This window comes from Aethalodelphis obliquidens, unplaced genomic scaffold, assembly GCF_003676395.1.
Source record: "Aethalodelphis obliquidens isolate GAN/ISIS:26980383/991018 unplaced genomic scaffold, ASM367639v1 scaffold28, whole genome shotgun sequence".
NCBI lineage: Eukaryota > Metazoa > Chordata > Mammalia > Artiodactyla > Delphinidae > Aethalodelphis > Aethalodelphis obliquidens.
In genome coordinates this window covers 23,354,267-23,367,504 of record NW_020837972.1, presented here as the reverse complement: position 1 = coordinate 23,367,504, position 13,238 = coordinate 23,354,267, and the positions used below count along the sequence as shown (strand labels likewise).

At 51.5% G+C, this 13,238-nt stretch overlaps 1 protein-coding gene across 17 annotated transcripts in view; it reads right to left on the bottom strand.

Moving 5' to 3' along the window:
* Positions 1 to 6,230, bottom strand: part of EP400 (E1A binding protein p400) — a 116,105-nt gene extending 109,875 nt beyond the window's left edge. For 10 of the 17 annotated variants that reach the window (XM_027125171.1, XM_027125170.1, XM_027125174.1 and 7 more), the window contains exon 1: positions 5,753 to 6,230. The gene's annotated coding sequence lies outside the window, so the exon portion shown is untranslated. Of the gene's footprint in view, positions 1 to 2,148; positions 2,356 to 5,752 lie in introns of all 17 variants that reach the window. The other 7 variants (XM_027125187.1, XM_027125181.1, XM_027125183.1 and 4 more) reach the window with 2 other exon arrangements.
* Positions 6,231 to 13,238: the final 7,008 nt, after the last annotated feature.

Genomic DNA, 13,238 nt, shown 5'->3' with positions numbered 1-13,238 from the left:
GGGTGAAGGACGCCACTCAGGGCACCGTGGGGGCCGCGTCACCACACGGAGCAGGCCTCTGCGGGGCTGAAACGCAGGCAGCGTCGGCCGGGGGAGTCTGAGGTCCGCGGGCTCCAGGCACCACCACCACATCTCAGTTTTGTGAGAAAGCGATCCAGGGGGAGCCCAGGCGGGGATGGAGACTGACCCCCATCAGCAGAGCGGTGGCAGCTACACCACGAGGACCTTCACCCCCAGACACCCCACGTGCAGCCACGTGAACCCTCCCTCTCCCCCTGAAAAAGCACCGCCACCCTCCAGAACTCCCCTCTGTGGAGAATGCTCTCTGCCCTCCACTCCCTGGTAACCTGTATTCAAGGGCTTTTTATATAAGTTGTCTTTGTGCGGCCCTAAGTAACTTGATAGACACCCCCAAAATGGACCAACTACCTCTGCGAGAGGGAGTAAAAAAGAGGCTTAAATTAAACACATTAAAAACAATGCTTTCACTCATCTTGAATTGCTCCCCCAAATTTTTAAAAGATGGATGGATAGATGGATGTGTGATAAAGCAGGTCAGTAAAATGTTAATAATAGAAAACTAGGTGGTGGGTATCTAGGTGTTTACTATAAAATTCTTTCAATCTTTGTGTATCTTTGAAATTTTTCATAGTAAAATGTTAGCATCTATTAAGATGGTAACACCAGATGCCACTTAACAAAAGTTCTATTGGCTAACAAAACACTCATTCTTCTCCCACCTCAGAGCAGGTTACAAAGGTTCCATAGTAGTTCCTAAAATACGTGAGTTCCAAAAGATATAAGATGGACTAAACTGAGTTTTAAAACTCGGTTTTAAGGGTGCACTACACCATGTGCTACTACACAGGCCTGACCTCTCTGGGGCTGCAGTGCAAACGGAAGCCCAGACTTCATGTCCCCAGCGTCCCTTCTGATTAAAATCATGGTGTTGGTGGTGGGTCCTTAACCCGATGGGCCAGCGCCCCCTGTACTACGCCAGGTGGGATCTATCTCAGCTTGAGAGGAACATTCAAGACAAACTGAAGAAGTGCTTCCTTAAACACCAGCTAATAAAGTTCCAAACGCCCAATTCATTATTCTGCTGCTATTTCTCAACCTTTTTTTCCCCATTGTCCCCCTAGGAAGCCTATTTAGGCATTTCTCTCCCGACCGTCCCCCGTGAAGTTGTAAACCATAGCTATGCTGTATATCTGGGAAGTACTATGACTCTTTGGGATACCACAAACCACTGTCATACCTAATTTTTTCTCACCTTCCTCTCAAGAACCAATTCTGATCCTCTTGTGGGAGATATCACCCTCACAGAGAATGTAGCTTCTAATGTATAGAAAGAAACCTATTTTTGCAAATTTTCTGTACATCTAAAGTTATTCCAAAGTGTTCATTTAAAAGTTAAACAGAGGCTTCCCTGGTGGCACAGTGGTTAAGAATCCGCCTGCCAATGCAGGGGACCCGGGTTCGAGCCCTGGTCTGGGAACGAAGATCCCACATGCCGTGTAGCAACTAAGCCCATGCGCCACAACTACTAAGCCTGCACTCTAGAGCCCGTAAGCCACAACTACCGAAGCCTGCGCACCTAGAGCCCGTGCTCCACAACAAGAGAAGCCACCGCAATGAGAAGCCCTCGCATCACATCCAAGAGTAGCCCCCGCTCGCCGCAACTAGAGAAAGCCCGCGTGCAGCAATGAAGACCCAACGCGGCCAAAAATAAGTAAAATAAATTTATATTAAAAAAATTAAATTGACCAAATATCAAATAAAAATCTTAAAGTCACAATCTAGATTAAGAAAATAAGACTCAACTATATGCTGTTTACAAGAATACACTTTGAAAAGAAATGGATACCGGGGAATTCCCCGGTGGTCCACAGGTTAGGATTCGGTGCTTTCACTGCTGAGGGTCTGGGTTCAATCCCTGGTCAGGAAACTTAACATCCTGCAAGCCACGTGGCATGGCCAAAAAAAAAAAAATTTTTTTTTAAATTTAAAAGTAAATAAAGAAATGGATACCAAATCAGTCAGTCTGGAAGTCAAGAATGAGGAGAAAGAGCAAAGAGGAACCTCGTCATGCTTGGGGTGCTTCTGTACTGTCTGACTGTAATGCAATGTAAACTGTTCATTCATTACTTGTATTAAAAGGCTGGCAAGAATCCAAATGTCCTTCAACGAGTGAATGGATAACCGCGGTCCATCCACACTGTGGACCTACTACTCCACAAAAAGGGACATTCTTGGTACACGCAGCAACCTGGATGAATCTCAAAGGCATTACGCTCAGTGGAAGAAGCCAGACTCAAAAGCCTCCACGCTGTGTGAGTTCCTGTAGCTGACATCCTGAAAAACACAGAAAACACACACTCAGCGGTCAGAGGCTGCCGAGGGCTGGGGAAAGAGTTCACTACAGAGTGGCAGCACAAGGCAACTGCTGGGAGGGAAGGAATTGTTTTGTATCCCAATTGTCATGGAAATTACACATCTGTCAAAATTCTCTGAATTCTACTCCAAAAAGTGAATACTATTAAACGTACATTTAAAAAAAAAAAAAAGCTAAGTAAAACAGCAAAGTGAGGATATACAAAGACCTTCCCTTCCACTCAGAACATAAATGATTTTTTAAATTTATTTCTACAATATAATAGTGCACCTAAACAGGATAAAAATTTCTGTTGGTTAGAACAAAGCAAAAAAAAACACAGAAGGGGCGGGGCTGAGATAACAGGCCCAAAGGATGCTCTACGCAGAAGAAAAGTCTAAGGGCCAGGGTCTTGACTCTGAAAGGCAGCGGTGCGTAGTCCCTGTACAGGGGGCTGAGGAGCAGAGGCAGCCCCAGATCAAGATGTGAGGCCGCAGCCGCAGTCAGCTGCTCGCCCTGCAGGCGCTCACTGCCGCCACACTGGGAACGCGGGACCCTGGGGGTGCGGGTAGCAGTGCAGAGGGAATGCCAACGAGAGAATTCAAGACATAAGACGGACGGCCCCGGTGAATGGTCCACGTGAAGGACACCACGCTGCCTGTGCAGGACGTCTAACTTCACCCAGGGCCCCCTGAATGCAAGATCCAGCAGCTGAACCCTTCCTTCAATGGCCTCCGGAGCTCCCATCTCCAAATGCAGGAGTCAAATTCAATTCTCTTCATTTCTACCTACGAAATCCAAACCTCACCTCGTGCATTAAGTCTCTACTAGAAAAGCCAATTTCCCTCCTCTAACTGAGAGCATGCGAAGTCTATTCCTCAGCAACCCCTACAATTTCTAATTACGCTTGCATGCCTAGGTCCCTACCAAATCCACCTGCTTTAGAAAGGAATGTGTTCATTAACTTATTTACTCAACAAATGTTTATTAAGCACGTACGCCATCAGACACCATTTGAAGCACTGTGTGTACGACAGCGAACAAAGCATAGCTCCTGCCCCAACGCACAAAGCGGTGAGTGCCAGACCATCAGTGCAGTGGCGCAGCTCAGGGTAAGGGATGGAGCACGTGGGCGAGTGGGCAAGGCGCTGGGTTATCCAGCAGCCTCTCTGAGGAGGGAACTGCTGAAAAGAGAACTCAGTGAGAGGCAGACCCGTGGCACGTGGGGACCTGATGTTTCAGGCAGAGCCGAAGTGTGCCCAGGCCTGAGCTGGGTGTGGCAGGAGCCAGGTGACAACGAGTGGGGTCAGGACATGAAGTCACAGGGGCAGCAGGGACCTGGGCACAAGGGGCCTCATAAACTGCCTTAAGGACTTTGGCTTTTTTTCTGAGGGAGATGAGAAACGATGGAGGGCTCTGAACAAGCAGTGCATCACCCGAATCTGTGCTCAGAGTCAACTGCAGAGCAGCTCAGCTCAGGTGAGCAGGAAGGAGGTCACTGGAATAACCCAGGCGAGATGACCCGGGGGGCTTAAATGACAGCTGTAGCCAAGAAGGCAGTGAGAAGCAGTCAGGTTTGAGATCAATTTTTAAAGTGCCGACCAATCAAATTTGGAACGTGGAAGGAACGCAGAGACCACACAAGGAGCTCTGTCCTGAGCAACAGGAAGAATGGCGCTGCCTCTGACGGAGATGCAGCAGTGTATAAGCAGGTTTCACACATGTAAAAGTGGCTGTTTGGAAGATCCTGCCAGGAGAAACACATTCAGGATGTGTTGACAAGTGACCCAGTCGTGACACGGGATGAGATCACCCAGTGTACAGACCAGAGAGGAGGTGAGAGGACCACCTCGAGGCCTTATAATTTGTGTAAGTTAGGGAGATGAGGAGGAACCAGCAAGGAGGCTGAGGAGAGCAACCATCAAGGTAAAAGGACAATCAACAGAGTTGTGTCCCAGTGCCACCAGGGCACAGCGATTCAAGGAAGCCATGGGAGGCCCAGTCAAAGGCGGCCAACAGGGGGACTTGGCAATGTGGTGTCACCTAACCCCAAGAGGAGCTGTTTCAGAGGCGAGGTGGGACCAAAAGCTTAGCTTGAACCAACGTTCAAGAGAAATGAGAAGAGGAAGTAGTGATAGGGAGCTCGCGATTCTTCCTAATTCTGGTATAAAAGGAAGCTAAGCCCTAGAAAGGGTAACGGTAGCTGGAGGGAGGGGCTGTACGTTGATGAGAATACTCTGAAGAGAAGATAAACTGAAGGCAACACAAGGATATTAAAGCCACGGCCTGGGATAGGCAAGAAAGAGGGGATCCAACACAAGAAATTAAGTAGATGACGGTTCACTAATACTACTCCACTAACAGCAACTGCTGTAGAGGATTTCATGGCACCTGATCATGCTAACTACATGTTTTTAAAAGCACATAGAATTACACTGTACAATCCCCATTATTAAAAAAAATTACACGAATAGAACAAGGGGCCACAAAGAAACTGCTAAGTGTGCTTATCTTTGGGTGGTAGAATGATTTAGAGTTTTAAGATGTATTTTTACATTTTTTTCCAACCATTCAGAAAGCATATTTATATATCATTGGTTCCACTAAAAAAAAATTACAAAAACCATTTTATTGCACATATCAGGTAAAAAAATAAAAATTCACCAGAAAATACAAATAAGCGAAGAGAATAAAACTCATCTATAACGCCCGGAATAATCACTACTAGCCCGCCGCTAGGTTATTCTTCTCCGACTGAGGAGGTGGCGTCTGAGCAGAGATGTGGGCGGCAGATCTTTGCGGGAAGGTGTTCCGGGCGGAGGGCGCGGGCAACGCGAAGACCCCGGGGGCGACAAGCCTTAGCCAGCTGAGAGCTGCAAGTGGGCGAGGGAGGGGGGCTGGAGGCGGCCGCACGCCGCGGCGCCGCAGGGCTCGCTGGCCGACGCGTCTGACAAGTCACTCTCCCTCGGCACCTTTGCCCACACCTGCGCGGGACACCTCGCGCGAAGCAGCAAAGCCGCGCCATCCCCATGCTGCGGAGAGGGTCGGGCATCGAACCCGGACCACGAGACCAAAAGAAAGCAACAGACCTGACTTGAATCCCACGCACAAAAAAACAATGCGAGGCGCGCCGCGGCCCCACGGCCCACTCACCGGGAGGAACGGGCCGGCCCGCAGCGGGCCCGCAGCGCCCCCGGCCGCCGCCGGCCCGCCTCACGGCCGACCGGTGCCGGCGCCGAGCCCATCCCGTCCCACAGCCAGCGCCGCGCGGGGCCTCCCTCCCCGGAGCCCCGGGCCCCCGCGGCTCCAGGGGGAACCGAGGCCGGGGCGCAGGCCATAAGACCCCCGGCCCGTTGTTCCCGCCGCGCCCACACCTACCCCGGGTCTGGGTCGCGCTCCTCCACGTCGGGCTGGGGCTGGGGACCGGGCCCAGACGGCACCGTTCCGCTCGACACATCCGGGGCCCGGCCGGCGGAAGCGGCGGCGCGCCTGCTACGGCGAGCCGGAAGGGACGCGCGCCCCGCGCTCGCAGCTGCGCGTTGGCGCCCGGCGTGACGTCGGCGGAGCGGGAGGAGTGGAGACGGCGGTGAGGGCTAGACCGGCAAGGCGAGGGCGCGGGCCGATGGGCCGGCGGCGGAGCGGGCGCCGGGTTTGTGGAGAGCGGAGGTTGCCCTGGGGGCGCTGCGAGGACGAGGGAGCGGGTGTGCGCTCGCTCCTCCCGCCGCAGCGCCTATTGCGCGCCGGCTGCTGGCCTCCGGAGGAGGTCTCGGAAGCCCCCGGGGCCGCCCATCCCGGGGAGGCAGGGTCGGCTGCGGGCGCTGTGGGCGGGGCGAGGGGCGGGCAGGCGGGTTGGCCGAGCCGGAGGAAGGGTCAGCCGGAGGGCGGAGTGAGGAGGCGGCGCAGAAAGGGGGCGGGAGCCGAGGAAGTCACCCCTCAGAACCAGACAAACCGTGCGGGGAGACGGGGTGTCCACTGGTAACTGTTCCCCAGCTCAGCTTCGGCTGCTCGCTGCTCAAAGCCAATAAACGGGAAGCAAGAGTCAGAAGAAAGGAAAGGTGCTTTAATCAGAAAAGCCGGCAGTCTGGGGAGGAGGTGGACTCGCGTCCAGAGATCAACTCCGAGGATTCTGCTCAGCCATGACAGTTTTTAAAGGGAAAAAGAGGGGAGAATCTCAGGCAGTCATCGAGGCAGGAGGGTGGGTTCTGCGTCCTTCTCCATTGCGTGCACACTGCCTGACTCTTCAGATGTTATCTTGCCTCAGTGATCTGCCTGCAGGATTGCTAAGGGGGCTGCTGGGGGCAGAGAGCTGGTCATTTTTTTAACTGCTTAATTCTTCATTCTGACTTCTTTTAATCTAGGGAAAGAATCAACAGGTTAGGCAAGGCATGTGTGCATTCAGGAGAGCATCAGTCAGGAATTAGGTTAAATTGCCTAGTGGTCTCATTCCTATAATTAGGTTCTTTTAAGGTTAGAGGGGAACAGAAATAGGCAAACAAGAAAGGGGCAAAGGAGCTGCTTTCATAAAGAATGGAGTTGGACCACAGCCTCACACTATGTGCAAAAGTGAACTCAAAATGGATCAAAGGCCTAAATGTAAGTGCTAAAATTACAGAACTCGCAGAAGGAAACAGATGCAAATCTTCAGGTTCTCGGATTAGGCAGTGGTTTCTTATGACACCAAAAACAGAAGTAACAACATAAAAAATAGGTTGGACATCATCAAAATTAAAAACTTGTGCTTCAGATGACATCACTAAGAAAAGACAACCCAGAGAATGAGAGAAAATAGCTGCAAATCATATACCTGATAAGGGACTTGTATCCAGAATAAAGAACTTGCAACTGAAGAGTTAAAAGGCTAATAATTTTAAAATGGGCAAAGGGGGGCTTCCCTGGTGGCGCAGTGGTTGAGAGTTCGCCTGCCGACGCAGGGGACACGGGTTTGTGCCCCGGTCCGGGAAGATCCCACATGCCCCAGAGCGGCTGGGCCCGTGAGCCTGCGCGTCCGGAGCCTGTGCTCCGCAACGGGAGAGGCCACAACAGTGAGAGGCCCGCGTACCGCAAAAAAAAAAAAAAAAAAATGGGCAAACGGATGGATTAACAACAAGGTCCTACTGTATAGCACAGGGAACTATGTTCAGTATCCCGTGACAAACCATCATGGAAAAGAATATGCAAAAGTATATATATATGTATATGTGTATAACTGAGCCACTTTGCTGTACAGAAGAAATTAACACAACATTGTAAATCAACTATACTTCAGTTAAAAAAATTTTTTTTAATGGGCAAAGGACTTGCATATATGCCTCAAAAGAGGATGTACAAATAGGCCCATGAAAAGATATTCAACGTCATTAGGGATCGGGGAAATATAAACCAAAACCACTAGGATGGCTTGAATCAAAAAGTTAGGTAGGGCTTCCCTCGTGGCGCAATGGTTAAGAATCCGCCTGCCAATGCAGGGGACACGGGTTCGAGCCCTGGTCCAGGAAGATCCCACATGCCGCGGAGCGGTTGAGCCCATGCACCACAACTACTGAGCCTGCTCTCTAGAGCCCGTGAGCCACAACTACTGAGCCCACATGCTGCAACTACTGAAGCCCACGTGCCTAGAGCCCATGCTCCGCAACAAGAGAAGCCACTGCAATGAGAAGACCACGCAGTGCAATGAAGAGTAGCCCCGGGCTTCCCTGGTGGCGCAGTGGTTAAGAATCCGCCTGCCAATGCAGGGGACATGGGTTCTTGCCCCGGTCTGGTAAGATACCACATGCTGCGGAGCGGCTGGGCCCGTGAGCCATGGCCGCTGAGCCTGCGCGTCTGGAGCCTATGCTCCGCAACGGGAGAGGACACAGCAGTGAGAGGCCCGCGAACCGCAAAAAAAAATAAAAAAAGAGTAGCCCCAGCTCGCCAAAACTAGAGAAAGCCCGCGTGCAGCAACGCAGATCCGAGGCAGCCAAAAATAAATTAATTAAATTTTAAAAAGACATTGTTTAAAAAAAAAAAGGTAACTGCATCTTTATCTTGGATAGCTCTGAATGAGCCCGTGTGAGCCCCGAATGTAATCACAAGTGGGAGGTAGAGGGAGATTTGACTCCAGAAGAAGTAGGAGAGGAGATGAGAGAAGCAAGAGGCTGGACAGGTACGACTGCTGGCTGTGGGCAGTGAGGCAAGGAATGTGCGCAGAAGCTGAAAAGGACAAGGAGATGAATTCTCCCCTGGAGCCTCCTGCCAGCACCATGATTTTAGCCGCATGAGACCCATTTTGGACTTCTGGCCTGCATGACTTGTTTCAAGCCAAAAAAAAAAAAGGTAACAAGAAGTGCACAAGCCTATGGCGAAATCGGAAACCTCATACACTGCTGGTGGGAATTTAAAGTGATGCAGCCTCTTGAAAAAAATGGTTTGGCAGTTCCACAAAAGACTTGTTAGGAGTTAACATACAACCCAGGAATTCCACTCCTAAGTATATACCCAAGAGAATTAAAAACACACAGCCACGTGGAAGTGTGTATGAGAATGTTCTTAGCAGCATTACTCATAATTCCCAAGAAATGTAAACAACCCAAACGTCCATCAACTGATGAATAAACAAAATGTGGCCTAGCCATAGAATGGAGTATTATTCAGCAGAAAAAAGGAGGGTGAAATATTGACACAGGCTACAGCATAGATGAACCTTGAAGAAAACACTACACTAAGTGAAAGAAGCCAGACACAGAAGGCCACGTATCTCATGATCCCATTTATATCAAACGTACAGAACAGGCAAATCCACAGAGATGGAAAGTAGATGCTGGTTTCCAGGGGCTGGAGGGAGGGGACTGGGACAGCAGCTGGATGCAGGGTTTCCTTTCAAGGTTGATGAAAAAGGTGAAATTAGGTAGTGCTGGTGGTTGCACAACTTTGTGAATTTACTAAACACCGCTGCATTGTGCACTTTGAAAGGATGAGTTTCGTGGTACGTGAATTATATCTCAATCAGAAATCCATCTTAAAAAAGGAAATGCAGGCTAAAGTGATCAACTGCTCAGCAAAATGCAGATGCAAGTATCCTCTCTGATATAAACACACAAAAAATTCTAAAGAGAAAGTAAAACTTGACTATAAAAGGGAGACAGGAGAGGGACATGAAAGGGATCAAATTAGTTGGATGAAAGAGGGGAGTGATTTCATGTTTCTAAGTACTGGTAGGGAGGCCCTTTCAATCTTCACTCCACCCTCCTACTTAGCAACGTTGGAAAGTTAAAAACTACACCTGCCAGACTCCTTGGAGGCCCGAGCCCCAGCCAAGACGTGGGCCCCTCCCGCTTGCTGCCTCTGCGTGACTTGGGGCGGCGGGGAGGTGCCCTCCTTCCTGCTGCTCCTGGCTGCACTTGCTGACGGATATGAGTTGACAAGTTTGAGTCTCTCCTGTAAGGGAGGTCCGGTGGTGGGTGGCTTCTTGACCGGAATCCCTGACCCTGGACGCAGCTCTGGGCCTGCCAGAACGCATCTCCAAGTGTGGGGCTATTGGGGGTCCTGGGGCCTCCCATCCCTCTCGGCTCCAGAGGCAGCATCAGCAACTGGAGGTGCCTTGCGGGGGGTCAGTTCTGTCTTGTTTTGGGAGTCATTCCAGGAGACCCAGTCCAAACCAGGTTATTAGGCCCCTCCAACAATGCACAAGCCCCACATGTCCTGTGGAAAACATCTGCCCAACTCAATCTGCAGAGTGGCTTCCGTTTCCAGAAGCAGCCTGTAACGTTTTCCCTCTTAGACCCTCTCAAACTGCAGCTTCAATACACAAAGATCAAAACTGCTTAGATGTAAGCTTTAAAAACTGTGAACCGCTATATTGTATACCTGCAACTTATAGAATATTGTAAACCAACTACACTTCAATTAAAAAAAAAAACGCTTAAATGATTTTCCCACTGTTTTCTTGGATGGTTGATTCCTGTGCACATCTTACATGCTGGCCGATGTGGGAATCTGCGGGGCAGCCGGGGAAGGCTGGCATGATGGGCCGCCAAGCTCGTCCCTCAGCCAGGAGGGCTGGGGCCGGGGAAGGAGGTACCAACTCAGGCTCTGCTTGCCCTCCAGCATCGGGGGGATACAGAGCTTTTCTGTTTTTGTTTTTTAATTTATTTTATTTATTTATTTTTGGCTGTGTCTGCTTGCCCTCCGGCATCGGGGGGATACAGAGCTTTTCTGTTTTTGTTTTTTATTTTATTTATTTATTTTTGGCTGTGTTGGGTCTTCGTTTGAGCAGGGGCTGCTCTTCGTTGAGGTGTGTGGGCTTCTCATTATGGTGGCTTCTCTTGTTGCGCAGCACGGGCTCTAGAGCACAGGCTTCAGTAGTTGTGGCGCACGGGCTTAGTTGCTCCGCAGCATGTGAGATCTTCCCAGACCAGGGCTCGAACCCGTGTGCCCTGCATTGGCAGGTGGATTCTTAACCGCTGCGCCACCAGGGGAGCCCTGCTTTTCTGTTTAAATCAGCCAGACTGAGTCTCAGTTGCTGACAACTGAGACCCCGACTATGCAGGCCCCTGACTCTAACTTTTTCCTGAGTGTGCTTCCCCACTCAGGGAAGGGGCACGAGACCCAGAAGAAGGCCGGCCCCAAGATCAGGTTTGCTCCCTGATGTTGTGGAGAGTGGGGGACTAGGCATAGTCATATGATACTGGCAGGGATGCAAGGAAACGCTTCTACGGCGGACAGGGGCTGTCAGAATTAGGTAGGCATTAGAAACCCGCCAGACCACCGAGTCAGCATCTCGGGATGCTCACACGTGGACAAGGATGTATAGGGCTGGTCATTGTGTGCAAAATCACAGGCTGGACACACGTCCACCAGCAGGCTGAGTGGTATGGACTGCGTACACTGTGGGCCACCAGCAAGAACGACACAGACTTTTGTGATGGCAAAGACCGCCACCGTCTGTGTGAAGACAAGGGTCAAACACGCTCATATATGCACAGAGACCTCTGGAAGTCACAAGAAAAACGAGTAGGGGCCTATGGAGAGATACTGGGAATTAGGGAGGGAGGGCAACTTCTGTTTTTCTGTACTCTGTTTTTCCAAGTACACATTTTATTTTATTTATTTTTTTGGCCGTGCCGTGCAGCATGCAGGATCTTAGTTCCCCGACCAGGGATCCAAGCCACGCCCCCTGCAGTGGAAGTGTGCAGTCCTAACCACTGGACCACCAGGGAATTCCCTCCAAGTGCATATTTTAAAATATCACATACCCATGGATCCTCCAAGGTGATTTAAATGAGTCACCCAGGGACTTCCCTGGTGGTCCAGTGGTAAAGAATCTGCCTTCCAATGCAGGGGTCGAGGGTTCGATCCCTGGTCGGGGAACTAAGATCCCACAGGCTGCGGGGCAGCTAAGCCCTCACACCACAACTACTGAGCTCACGCGCCTCAACTAGAGAGAAAACCCGCGCCCCGCAACTAGAGAGAAGCCAGCGCTCTGCAAGGAAAGATCCCACATGCCTCAACGAAGATCCCGTGTGCCGCAACTAAGACCCGATGCAGCCAAAAAAATAAACAAACAAAATTAATTTTTTTTTTTTAAAGAAAGGAGTTTGTTCTTTGCTAAAAAACAAAACAAGACTCACTCACTAATTGCCTGGAGTCACACTTGGGAATTGTCTACAATTTGACCCTGAAACCAAGACCACGTAACCTTCCATGGGGAGAGCCCCACGATCCCAGCAGTGCTTAGGTTACTTTCTGCCCTGGGAAGTGACTTTAAAAGCCCTATCACAGGTAAAATTAACATGCTTAAAGTCAAGCCCCAGGATTTCTCCTGCAAGCCCATCCTGTTCCCAATCACGCCACCTGTTAATGGCCCAGCTAGCTCCTCAATTCCTGAAACCCAAAGCCCAGGTCGGCCTCGAACCCTGCCTCCTGTCCCAGCCGCAGGCCACCCGGCAGCGGCAGCCGCTCGGCAAGGTTTCTCGGACCCAAAGGCACACCTCACTTGGTCTCTCCCCCACGGCACTGCCAGTCTTGCCGATTCTACTCGCCCCACCCGCCCTGTTCTCGGAAAGACAGTGCTCCCTCGAGGGGATTTGCCCAGCCACGTTGTACACACGTGTGCAACCCACCACACGGCATTTGCACATCACACGTGCACACGTACCCATGCAGACACATCACCTACGATCACATCACAAATACACGTGCACAAACTGCTCACACACCACACGTGCGTCCACGTGGGCACACAGCACCTGCACGCGTGCGTCCCACGTTCACACACACCACGCGTCTCCTGCAGCAGACTTGCCGACTTCCTTGGTAACAGAGCGTCCCCTTCTCCGCAGGGCGCCACGTAATAAAAGCATTTCCCTGCCCCCCTTGCAGCTGGACGTGACCACGTGACACACCTCTGGCCAGCGAGGGGATGAAGTCGCTGGCGGGACGTCCAGGAGGGCTCGCTACGGGACAGTCAACGATGTGCCCCTTCCTTCTGCCCTCCCTCCTCCCTCCCGCCCGGAATACAGGCGGCGCCAGGGATGCACGGACCAGGATGAAAGCTGCGTGCCGCAGGGGGCCAGGTGGACACCCAGAAGGAGCCCGTGTCCTCCAGCGCTGGGGACTGCTACCCCTGGCCCGACGGCCCCCCTGTCCTGTTCTGGTCTGCGCCGCTCGCCGGGCCGCCGAGCCCCACCCTGACAGCCGGGCAGCCAGTCCTGCCAGGAGCCGCCCGCTGTCCCGCCGGCTCCAGCCTTCGCCCAGCCACGCGCCCCCACCAGGTCACCCGTTCCCACTGCTCCGGTCTGCTGTTGACACAGCGCACGGTGCTCCTTGCACCTCTCTCGGTGAAAGACCCGTGGAAAAGACCGAGAAAAAGGTAAAAGAAGTGACTAAG